The following is a 13,199-nucleotide window of genomic DNA, read 5'->3' as shown; positions in this document are numbered from 1 at the left end:
GGGGCTTGATCCTAGGACTCTGGGATCATGACCCGAGCCAAAAGCAGAGGCTTTAACCCACTGAGCCACCTAGGCACCCCAAAAAATAAACTCTTCTTAATAAAAATTAAAAAACTATATCTCACAGACAAAGTAACAAAACATTTCCAAAAATTTTTCTTCAAAGCATTATGTGTGTGAGATTTTTAGATTTTCTGTAAAAAAGTTTAAATCAAAATGAGTTTGTGAATATTTTTTTCTTATTCCTTAATTCCCTCTGTGGATAATCCCAATATGCATGAAATATCAAAACTTTTGAGGAGCCTTTGATTTAAAAACTCTATTTAAGTTTGTTTAGTCTAACATTTTCCACTTATTTAACCATAGATCCTCCCTTGTGAAATACACACACACACACACACAATACGCTATGGAAAACAGTGGACTAAGTTAGAGTTCACACAGAAAAGAAAATAACACCCAAGTTTTTATTCTGAAATCTGAGTGCTCTCGACTAAGTGTACTTGCCTGGCCAAGTAATGAAAAGAATGTAGAGTTATTCTCACATGAAGATTAGGTTCATGGCCCAGTAAGGCAACAGACCAAAAGGTGGGATATTGACCATTTTTGTGTAAGTCAAAGAAAGAAGTTGTCATAAAGAGGGCAACAAATTTTTCTAGAAAAATCCTATGTAGTAGTTAACAACAAAGGCTGTGAACCTAGACTACTTGTGTTTCAATCAACTCCAGTTACTACAAGTATGACCTTGAAAATTTTGCTTAATCTCTATGTGCCTAAATTTTGCTATATGTAGGTGGAAATAGTAATAGAGGCGCCCGTAATCACATATCATAATCACTAAATTAGTATTGTTAAAGTACTTGGAACAATATGTAGCACATAAGAAAAAGTACTTAAGTGTATAAATAAATAATTCTCACAATTCTTTGTCTTTATTGGGTCTCATAGTTGATGGATTATCTTCTTCCAATTAAGAAATCCATTTCTTAATTTTTTTATAAATTCAAGCTCACTGGGCTGACACCTATTAAATATCATGTTTGGGAAATTAACAAAATGTGTTCGTGGAGTGAATAAATAAAAGGAGAAGAGGAAATGTTTCTTAATACAATCTTCAAATTGTGTTCATATCCAATATCTTGGGGCATGTTCACTGGAGAAAACCAACTACCCTTATGTAATGAGAATAACAGTTTTTTTTTTCTATATTGGTCCCTTTTGCCTCCAAATGTTTGCTTGTGGACTTGGTTACACAATATTAATAATAACAGTATATTTACTGAGTGCTTACCATATGCCCTGTGCTCTTCTTATTGATTTTAGTGTAATTTTTTTCACTGAATTCTTACAAGAATCCTCAAGTTGTATATTGTTATACCTTTTTTATAGGATGAAAAATTTTTCTTACTACTAAGCAAATTTAGAGTTTTAAAATATTTTAAAATATTGGAAATATTTTAGTTCTTTCAACATAGAAAATAGTCCTTTAACAAAAGTCTTTCTAAGATGAGACAGCTGGAAAGAATAATTTATAGATTACAGATAATGAATAGTCACAACTTGTCAGTTTATACATCCAAAGTGGTATCTCTTTTGATACTCACCAGCCCCATGAAGTTGCTTTTATTATTCTGTGTTACAGAAGCAAATTGAGGGTCAGTGAGGTTAATTCACTTATCCATGTTCACAATGAAAATGGTCCACTTATCTCTTTAAAAATGGGCCAAAATATCATCTGAACATAAAATACCCACACCTTTGCCACTGAGGGTAGAGAAAGAAATGTTAGCAGTAATGGTAGACACATATAAAGTTATCAAACACAGGAAGGTCTCTAGTGCTGAACTAGAAAAACAAAACATAATTCAGAACAAACTTTAATGGGAATTTTTTCTTAATGCTCAATTTAACTGTGCAAAAGCTAATTATGGATTCATTTATCTCAAGAACAAAACATTGGGAAGTTGCTTTAGTATGTGCTAAATAGGACAAACAATTATGAAATGAACATTTACATAATTTGGTATTTCCCATGCAGGTATGTGAACATCTCTAAATTAAGCATAGGCCTTTGAACCACGGCTGCAATTACAGGAACTGTCAGCGGAAAATTTATAGTGATTTCTTATTGTATCTACTTACATCTGGTCTCCCTATCAAAATGACATGGAGCAACCTCCAAACAGCATAAATATATACCTCCTACCTATGTGCATATTTTGAAAGCACCTTCAAGTTTTAACAGAAAATATATTATTTTTCAGTTTCTGTGTAAGAAGCTTGCAAAGAGTCTGTCTCCACAGAGCAAAATAAATAAATGTCATGACTCTGTAAGTATCATCTTGAAATCTTCCACATCTTAATTTATCTATTTGAGAAAAAAAATCTTTACAATGCATCAGGTACTGTTTATTTCATTGTAAAGGTTGAAAACCCATCAACTAATTGTCAAGAAAAATCCAAGTTTATATTCAAAGTATCCAGCATTAATTATCATGAAAATGCAAAGAAAACCTTCTAGTTCACTTCTCACTTCTAGGATTTAGATCTACTGCCTAAAATTTGATAAATTCTTGCATGACAATTAAATTTCCTTTGAATACAAACTATGCAAACTAAAAAGAAATGCAATTCAGCTCTCTCTTATTTATATAAATGCAAGGAAACAGCAACGCAGTGTAAATAATACCTGAATTAAAAACAGCACATTCAGAGCACTTCAAGTAGTTAGTTGTGGCCACTCTGTGGAACATATGATCCTGGGCTCTAACAGTAGGCTAACCTGTATCTGAATTGTACTCAGCTATGTCACTAACTCATTATGGGACAATGGGCTAATAACTTCACTTTTCTTATCTCAATTTATGTAAATTTATGTAAAATCATAGTGATTATAATTGGTAATTATGAAATATACATTAAAATTATATATTACTATCTATAAATATTACTTAGTTTCCAATATAAAGGAAAGTTATAAAACTAATATGAAATAATGAATTCTATCTCCACATTGAGTATTGTAAGTGGTAGATACTATTATTATTTTGGTTAGATTAAAAATCAGATTTAAACTGGAGGAGTCAGAGCCACGGGTTCCAAAATGTGTTATGCCATGTAAGGACTTTAGATTTCCTACTATGGTAGACAAAAGAAAGCTACGGAAGAATTTTACCCAAAAGAGCACTGTGATACACTTTGCATTTTAAAAAATCATTTTGCTTACAGTACGGAGGGTGAATTGGAGGGAAAGCAGTTACAAGACCTTTTCAATAGTCCTTGAGAAAATAATAAAGGCTTGAAACAAGTCAACCACAGAAACAATGGAAAGAATAGAATTTGTATGAGATTATAAGGATCTGGAAATAATGGAGCACTGTTACTAACATAACTTTGCCACATGGAAAAGGGAGGAGCCAAGAATGACACCTAGTCTCCCAAAAGATGGTCAGGATGGCAAATGCAAAAGAAAGTCCAGGCTGTAAGGTGCAAGGGGGAAAGAGTAGAACTAGATGCATAAGCTAAAGCTGGTTTTGAAGAAGTAAAGTTCAAGTTGCCTGTAGGACATAAAAGCACAGAAATGTATCACATAATTTGTTACACTAGTTTCAGCTTGGAATTCAGGACATATACTAGGTAAATGAAGTTATGAGACCATAAGTAACTGCTTATTGAGATTAGATAGAATGATGAGAAGAGAGCAAAGAGTTGAAACATCAAAATATAAAAGACAGAAGAAAAGGGACTTAAAATGGAGACTGAGAGGGCACATCCATATAATACCAAGAGATCAGGAGATACTGAAACCTACAGAACAAAGGTGGAAGTCTATCAAGAAGAAGGAAGTGGTCAACCCTGCTAAATGTTGTGGGCAAGTAAAGTAAGACAAGAAGAGAAGAAATACCATATGACTGGGCAATTATTGGGTTGCTCATGATATTTGCAGAGGAGTTTTATTGCAATAATGGGCATTGTAACCAGACTGTAGAAGGTTGAAGTATGAATGAAACACTTTGGTAGATGTTTTTTCCAAAATTGAACACAGACATAGTTTTTATTCCAAATCTTCTTCCAGAATCTTGATATACCCCATCAAAAGTGGAGCCTATTTCTTGTTCCCTTGAATCAGAGTAGAACTTTGTGACTGCTTCAATAAACAGGATGAACTAGAGGTGATGGGCATTGATTTCCAAGTTTAGATCATAAAGGAAATAATCACCCCACACCCCACCCCCAGTCTTTCTCTCCTTCTCTCTATCTCCCTCATCCCTAGCTCTTAAAACCTACCAACCATGTTGTGAGGAAGCATAGATCAAATGAAGATTCTCCTGATAGGTATTCTGGCCAACAGACCCACCTAACATCACTGTGCTAACCCCAGCACCAACTGCTTGAGTAAGCAATCTTTTCAATGATTTTAGCCCCTGGACTTTGTGCTGTTCCAACTGATACATTTGAAGCAGAGATGGGCTATCCCCATTGAGCCCTTCTCAAATTGTAGATGAAATGTTCTAGATGTTTTAGGCTACTAAGTTTTGGATAATATTTTACACAGCCATAGTAAATTGTGTACACACAAAGGGAAAGAAACCATAAATTTAAATTATTCTTTGGAAGTAATTAATATCAAAGAATTACATAAGAAAAAGAAATTGAAACCAGATGAGGATAGGGGGTCAAGAATGTTTCAGTTTTTCTTTTGCTTATTAAAATAAGATCACCAGGAGCCATATAGGATGTAATATGATGCACGTTAAGAACAGGAAAAAATGATTGGTGCAGATTCCATATCCTGGTGAATATAAAGGGTATCAGGTAGAGAACATAAGTGGTGTGATTAGTTTGAATAGGAAAACTGATATTTGTACATATGTAGGTGCTCTTACATGTGGGAAAAGAAGCTAAAGAAGATTATTCTCAATATTTTAAGTCATCTCTATAAAATGAGAAGCAACATCCTCTGCACTGAAGATGATGTGGTGAGATAGGTGATGGGGGAATGAGTAGAGTGTTTAAAAGCATCAGAGAGCTGTTAGCCACTAAACTGTTCATAGAGTAACATACACACATCTTTCTATTCCATAGATGTAATTATCAAACACCATTAAAGTTTCCTTATACTCAATCCTTAACCCTAAGGTAATCAATATATAATCACCATTGATTAGCTTTTTCTATTCTTCTATTTTTGAAATATATGTAAGTAGAATCGTAGAGTAAATATACTATTTTGTGTTGGGCTTATTTTGTTCAACATTATGCACATTAAATGCATACATGTTTTGCATATATGAACAGTTTGTTCATTAACATTACTGAATAATATATTACATGAACATAAAATTTTTTCATTTAATATAGGTGGATATTTTAGCTGTTTCAAGCTTGGGGCTATTAAAAATAAAGCTTCTATGAATATTCTTGTGCATGACACTGCAGCAAATATGACTGAGTTTCTGTTAATATATCTAGGAAAGGAATTGCTAGGTTACTAGGCATGCATGCTTTCACCCGCTGATCTTAGCAAACAGTTTTCCCAAGTGGTTTTACATAGCTTACATTTCCACAAGCAATGTATGTGAGTGAACATAAATTCTTGTTTCTTCACATTCTTGCCAACACTTGGTGTTACTGATCACTTTCATTTTAATTGTGCTGGTGTATGTGTAATACTTTTCATTTTTCTATCTGGCTTCTTGCCCCTTTTACTTAATCACTTGTAAAAATATTTTTATTTTTTATTTTGTTCTTGTTTTGTTTTAATTCTGGGTCCAAATCTTTTCCAGATATATGCACCACTAGTTTTTTTCCCACTCTACAGTTTGCTTTCTCTCTCTCAATGATGTCCTTTGGAGGAAAAAAAGGCCTTAATTTTAATCTCATCTAATTTATCTGGCGTTTCCTTTACGATAGGGATCTGAATTCTATTTAAGAAATTTTTGCTTATCTTAAAGACATAAAGATATTCCTAAGATATCTCATGGCTAGAACTTGAAATTTTAAAGTTTGCTTTATATGAACAGTAATTCTTTATTTTTTTTAAGATTTTATTTATTTATCTGACAGAGAGAGAGTATAGTAGGCAGAGTGGAAGGCGGAGGGAGAGGGAGAAACAGGCTTTCCGTTGAGCAGGGAGCCCCACTTGGGGCTCCATCCTAGGATTTCAGGATTGTGACCTGAGATGAAGGCAGCTGCTTTAACCAACTGAGCCACAGGTGCCCCTCAACAGTACATTCGGAATGAACTTTTGTGTATGATTTGAGGTTGAGTTCAAGCTGCATTGTTTTCTATGCAAATGGCCTAGCACTATTTATTTAAAGAAAAAAACAAAAAACATTCTTTCTCCATGCTGCTAGTGTCATCTGTACAAGTATGTATATATCAATCAGCTTTTGGATTCTATTCCATGGGTCTGTTTGTCCAAGATATAAGAGTACCTTTTTGATACTCTGTTTATGACTGTGCCTTTATATTAAACCTCGACTCGTGGAAGACCTCAAGCTTTGTCCTAAGATTGTCTTGGCTAGGAGTACCTGAGTTTGGTCAGTTAAGCAACCAACTCTTGATACTGCTCAGGTCATGATCTCAGGGTCATGAGATTGAGCCCTGCCTCAGGCTCAGCACTGAGCATGGAACCTGCTTAAGATTCTCTCCCTCTGTTGCTCTTTCTCTCTCTCCGAAAAGAAAAAAAAAGATTGTGTTGTCTATTATTTAATCTTTGCATTTTCATTGTATTTTAGAATAACATGACATTTCCACAAAAATAAAATCCTAGTGTGACTTTGATTGAGATTTCAGTAAACCTATGAATAATTTAGAGACAATTGATATTTTTATAATATTGAAACATAACCCATGAAATTGTATGTTGTTTGGAGATTCATTCATATCATTGTTGATATCATTAATTTATTTCTTTTTATGACTGAGTAACATTCAGTTGTTGAATGAACCTCAGTTTTTTATTTTATCTTCTTTTATTTATACGAGAGAGAGAGAAAGAGAGAGAGAGAGAACATGAGTAGGGAGGAAAGGGAGAAGCAGGCTTCCTGCTGAGTAGGGAGCCCGACCGGGGGCTCAGTTCCAGGACATGGGGCTCAATCCCTGGACCCTGAGCCACCCAGGAGCCCTGTACCACAATTTGTTTATCCATTTTCCCAGTGAAGGACATTTGATTTATTTCCATTTGTTGGGTATTATGAATAAAATTTCTATAAATATTCTAGTACAGATATTTTCATAGACATGTTTTTAAATATCTGTCTTGAGTAAATACTGAAAATAGGAATTACTGGCCATTTGTATATCTTTTGCAAAGTGTTCAATTCTTTACCCAAAAAATTTTTTTAAAGATTTTATTTACTTTATTTATTCATTTGACAGACAGAGATCACAAGTAGGCACAGAGGCAGGCAGAGAGAGGGGAGAAGCAGGCTCCCCGTGGAGCAGAGAGTGTGATTCAGGGCTCCATCCCAGAATCCTGAGACCATGACCTGAGCTGAGCCACTCAGGTGCCCCTCTTTACCAAAATTTTTAAAGGGATTGTTTGCCATTCTATTATTGAGTTGTAGAAATTCTTTCTGTATCTTGAAGACCACTTATTTGTTAGATACATTTTTAGAAATATTTTCTCAGGGGCACGTGGGTGGCTCGGTGGGTTAAGCCTCTGCCTTCAGCTTGGGTCATGATCCCAGGGTCCTGGGATCGAGCCCTGCATCATGTTCTCAGCCCAGTGGGGAGCCTGCTTCCTCCTTTCTCTCTGCCTGCCTCTCTGCTTACTTGTGATCTCTCTCTCTCTGTCAAATAAATAAATAAAATCTTTAAAAAAATTTTTTTCTCTTAGTCTTAGTTTGCCTATTTATTTTCTTAATGGTATCTTTCAATGAGCAGGAATGTTTAGTGATAATAAAGTCTAATTTATTAAATTTTCTTTTGTGGTCATTAATTTTTTGTGATTGCCTAGGAGCTTCTACCAACCTATTGGTTAAGAATATATTCTCTTCTATTCTCTTTGAAATATTTTTCCCCTTTGAAATTTTAGTTTTAATGATTAGGTCTATAATACATCCCAAACTAATTTGTGTTTATGATATAAGGTAGGAGTTAAAGGTTATTTTTTTGCCATATGTATCTAGTTAACTGATTGCTGAAAAGGTTTTCCTTTCTCCACTGGAATTGACACCTTTGTTGAAAGTGAGGATTTGTTTCTTAGCTCCTTATCCTATTTCACTGATATATTTATCAATCCTTATACCAGCACCACACTTGAAAGTACTATAAGATCTCTACCTTTGGGGCGCCTGGGTGGCTCAGTGGGTTAAGCCGCTGCCTTCGGCTCAGGTCATGATCTCGGGGTCCTGGGATCAAGTCCCACATAGGGCTCTCTGCTCAGAGGGGAGCCTGCTTCCCTCTCTCTCTCTCTCTGCCTGCCTCTCTATCTACTTGTGATCTGTCTCTGTCAAATAAATGTTTAAAAAAAAAAAAAAAAAAAGATCTCTACCTTTGTTTTCAATATACCTTGGATATTCCTTCTTTTATATTCCCACATAAAACTACACATTTCCAATCAATGAATGGTGAGTTGTTTGTTAGATTGGGTCTTCTTAAAATTTGCTCAAAAGTTGTTTTTTTTTTTTTTAGTTCAGAGTAGAAATCTTGTACATCTTTTAATACATTAACTACTGAGCTTCTTGTTGCTATGGTAAAGGGAATTGTTTCTTAAATATTTTCTGATTGTTTGCTACTGGCATATAAAAATAAAATTGATTTTTCTGTATTTATCTTGTGTCCCTACAACACTGCTAAATTCAATATTCAGTTCTGTATTCGTTTTGTAGATTTCATAGGATTTTCCACATAAGTAATCATGTTGTGTGTAAGAACACTCTTTTTCTTTTTTTTTTTTTTTTTTTTTTTTTTCCATTTTATTTATTTTTTCAGCGTAACAGTATTCATTCTTTTTGCACAACACCCAGTGCTACATGCAAAACGTGCCCTCCCCATTACCCACCACCTGTTCCCCCAACCTCCCACCCCTGACCCTTCAAAACCCTCAGGTTGTTTTTCAGAGTCCATAGTCTCTTATGGTTTGCCTCCCCTCCCCAATTGCTGATCTGTACCTGTTACTTTTCTTTTTTGTCTTATGGCTAATTTCTCTACTACAATGTTAAATAGAAGTCATGAGAATGTGAATCTTTGTTTTCAATTTTGGAAGTGCCAAATATTGTATTATTGAATATAGTATTTTTCGTATAATTTTTCAAATATATTTTTATAGAGTGAGGGCACTCTTTTCTATTTTTAGCTTGTTGACAGTTATTTTTTTATTAGTGTTGAATTTTGTCAGTGTTTTTCTACAGCATTGAATATACCATATATTTTTCTTTTTTATTAAAATATTAAAATGGAAAATTAAAATGGTTGGTTTCAAATTTTAAATCAATCTTGCAATCCTGGGATAAACCTACTTAGTCATGATTTTGATATATTGCTATATTTGATTTGCTAGTACTTTTACCAATATTAATAAAGATTTGTGGATGAATTTTCTTTTTTGAGTTCTCCTTGTAAGATTTTAATACTATAAAATAAGTTGGTAATTGTTCCCTACTATTTTATTTCCTGAAAAATGTTTAGACTGATGACACTTCTTTATTAAATACTCGAGAAAATTTTCCAGTGAGAACCTGTGATTCTGGAGTGCCTGTAGAAGATTTTGAATAAGAAATTAAACATCAGGGAACCTGCGTGGTTCAGTGCGTTGGGCCTTTGCCTTTGGCTCAGGTCATGGTCTCAAGGTCCTGGGATCCAGCCCCGCGTTGGGCTTTCTGCTTGGCAGGGAGCCTGCTCCCCCCCCCCCCCCCCCCCGCCACCTGTGTCTGCCTCTCTGCCTGCTTGTGCTCTCTCTGCCAAATAAATAAATAAAAGCTTAAAAAAAAAGAAATTAAACATCTTTGATACCTTTATACCTTTAGAAAATATGTAGTATAAAGTATGTAAAGATGTGTGTGTGTGTGTGTGTGTGTGTGTGTCTGTGAGTGTGTGTGTGTTATTTTGCGTCAGTTAGGCTAGTTAAATTTTTCAGATACTCATTTTTTTCATCTAAGTTAACAAATTTCTTCCTACAAACTTGGCCATAAAGTGCACTTATTATACATTTAGTATCTAGAATTTATGATAATAATCTTTTTTATTTTCAATTTTTGATACTGAGAGTCTGTACTATCTCTTTTGTGCTAAGTCTAGTTTGGTTACTTTTCTGTAATGCTACCCTTTTCTTTGTTGTTTTCTTCCTGTTACTTTCTTTGGCTTTAATTTTTTTTTTCTACCTTCTTAAGTTGGAAACTTAGGTGTTTAATTTTAAATATCTTTCTTTTCTAATATTTCTTTTTAAAGCTATACATTTCTCTTTAAGCACTGCTTTTAGCTTCATCCCATATATTCTGATACAGTAGATTTTCCTTATCACTGAGTTGGACATATTTGATAATTTTCCTTGGATTTATTCCTTGACCTATGGATTATTTAGTAGTATGTAATTTAATTTTTGAGTATTTGAGTTTTCCCTAGATATCTTACTGTTATCTAATACCTCTTAGTTATTAATACTAAGTATTAATAATTAATACCAAGTATTAATAATTAATACCTCTTAATTCCATTGTGGTCAGATAGTATACACTCTATAATTTTAATTGTTTTAATTTATTGAGATTTATTTTAACATATAATCTATATTGATGAACACACTATATATACTTGAAAGTATATTGTACAATTGCTGGATACAGGGTTTTATAAATATCAATTAAGTCAAGATGGCTGATGGTGCTGTTCAGAACATCTATGTCTTTACTGCGTGTTCTGTCTAAATATTATATAAATTGACAGAAGAAAAAAGTAAAAGGCATTATGCAGAATTGTCTGTTTCTCCCTTTAATTTTGTCAATTTTTATTTCAAGTATTTCGGGATTTGGTATTAGCTGCAGAGACATATATGATGGTTAGCTTATCCTAATGACTTGACTTTTATTATTGTGAAGTGTTCTTCCTTATCTCAGATAACACACTTTATTGTGAAGTCCATTTTATCTGATATTAATATAGTGATTCTAGACTTTTTATGCTTACATAATATATCTTTTATATAATATAATTTTACATATATCTTTTTACATAATATATCTTTACATACTATATATTTTCTATTTATTTTCAACTTTTTTCTGTCTATATAAAGTATTTCTCTTGTGACAAAATTTGTTCGATTTTTCTTTTTTTGATCCATTCTGATAATCTCTGACTTTTAATTAGAGTGTTTACTACATTAAACTTTAATGCAATTATTAATGTGATTGAATTTAGGCCTTGTGTTTTTTCATTTGCTGTTTGACATTGCTTCCCACTCTGCGTTTTTAGTCTCTGTTACTCCTTTCTTGCCTTTGTTTAGATTACTTGAATATACTTAGAATTCCACTTTAATCTCTCTGTTGGTATTTTAGCTATACTTTTTTGTGTTGTTATTTTTGGTTGTTTCTCAAGGTATTTCAATATACATCCATAATGTTATGCAGTATACTTAGAGTTAATATTGTACTGTTTCATACAAAAAAAATGTAGAAACACTGTAACCACATTCACTTATCAACCTTCATCCTTTATGCTATAGTAATATTTCTAACATATATTATAACCCCCACTAGGAAATGTCATAATTTTGTTTTATATGGTATGTGTTATTTTAAAAGAATTATAAGATATTTACAATCTCCCAAATTGTTAACAAATTGTGATGCTATTTGTTTTCTCCTACAGAACCAAATTCCTATCTGGTATAATTTCCCGTCAAGGAAAGACTTCTTTTAAAAATTCTTATAATATAGATCTGTCAGTGATAAACTCTCTTAGTTATCTTTTATTTTGAAATATCTTCATTTTGCCTTTTATGTTGAAGAATATTTTCATTGCCTGTAGAATTCTTTGGTGAATTTTATTTTTCTTTTAACACTTTGAAAATTTTACCCTTTATCTTCTTGATAAAGGTTTTTTTATATCATAATTTTTAAAGATAGGCAGGGGTCAAGAATTCTGAGATCATGATTACTATCTCCCCAGTTCCCACCTCAAGATATTTGCAAAGGAGCTGAAGTTGGTGTTCTGGGATGCCCAGTGCATGAACTATGACTGGCATGAGACGAAGGCACTGGTGGAAGCCTGAAAAACCAGCAAGGTCACCAACATGCTGGTTGTTCATGAACATAGAGACACACCTGTGGGGTTCATTGTCAGCTATTTGCCTTTCATCCTCACTGTTTATTCCATACTGTGAAAGTGATCATGTGTCATGGTGTCCCCAACCTGGAAACCATGTCAGGCCGAGCCTTATCTCATCACATGTGGCTTCTCTCTCCACCTGGGCAAGAGACTACCTGACATATTCTGGTACCTGTTCCCTGTGCCCAAAGATGACAGACAACTGGTCATCACCATTTTAAACCAATGTAATTACATCTCTTTTCATGCATATGATCCACCTGGGTACAGTGGAGCAAGAGACCACTGCAAACATGGAATTATCTGGTCTCCTATACTAACACCAAACACAAAAGCATCTTCCTGAGCACTGAGTGAACCCACTTACCAGTCAGTACATGGACCTGGACCCAGGAGATGAGGAGGAGTCAGGATAAACTCTGTGTCTATCTGTCCGTCGGTCTCTCTCTCTCTCTCTCTCTCTCTCTCTCTCTCACACACACACACACACACACACACACATCAGTGGCATTTCTTTTTCATCAATGAGGATAGCTTTTTACTTGCTATAAAATCCTTGAAGGCTAACTCCAACATCTAGGTCTTTTTGCAGATAGACTCCATTTTGTGTTTTCTCTTGCAATTGGGTCATATTTTCCTATTTTTCATTTTGCTTTGTGTTTTTATATCATTATGGACATTGTGACTGCTGTGTTTGTAACTCTGGTTTCTATTAAAGGGTTAGGATTTATTTGTATTGCCTATTCTTTCTCTTGATCCTATTTCTTCATATGTCAAAAATACATATATTTTAATGTCATATGTTGCAACTGAAAATTTATGGGATTGGATAATATTATATCTCTTTAGAGATGGTTTACCCTATTCTCTGATAATCAACAGAAGGCCTATCAGCTCAATCTATTTATGGACTGAACTGACTTAAA

The 13,199-nt window shown here is 33.9% G+C and overlaps 1 pseudogene; it reads left to right on the top strand.

Annotated features, from left to right (window-relative positions):
- LOC123954939 overlaps nt 1-12,630 on the top strand; it is a 133,123-nt pseudogene extending 120,493 nt beyond the window's left edge.
- The last annotated feature ends 569 nt before the right edge of the window (nt 12,631-13,199 follow it).

This window comes from Meles meles, chromosome 1, assembly GCF_922984935.1.
Source record: "Meles meles chromosome 1, mMelMel3.1 paternal haplotype, whole genome shotgun sequence".
NCBI lineage: Eukaryota > Metazoa > Chordata > Mammalia > Carnivora > Mustelidae > Meles > Meles meles.
This window is presented reverse-complemented; position numbering and strand designations above follow the sequence as displayed.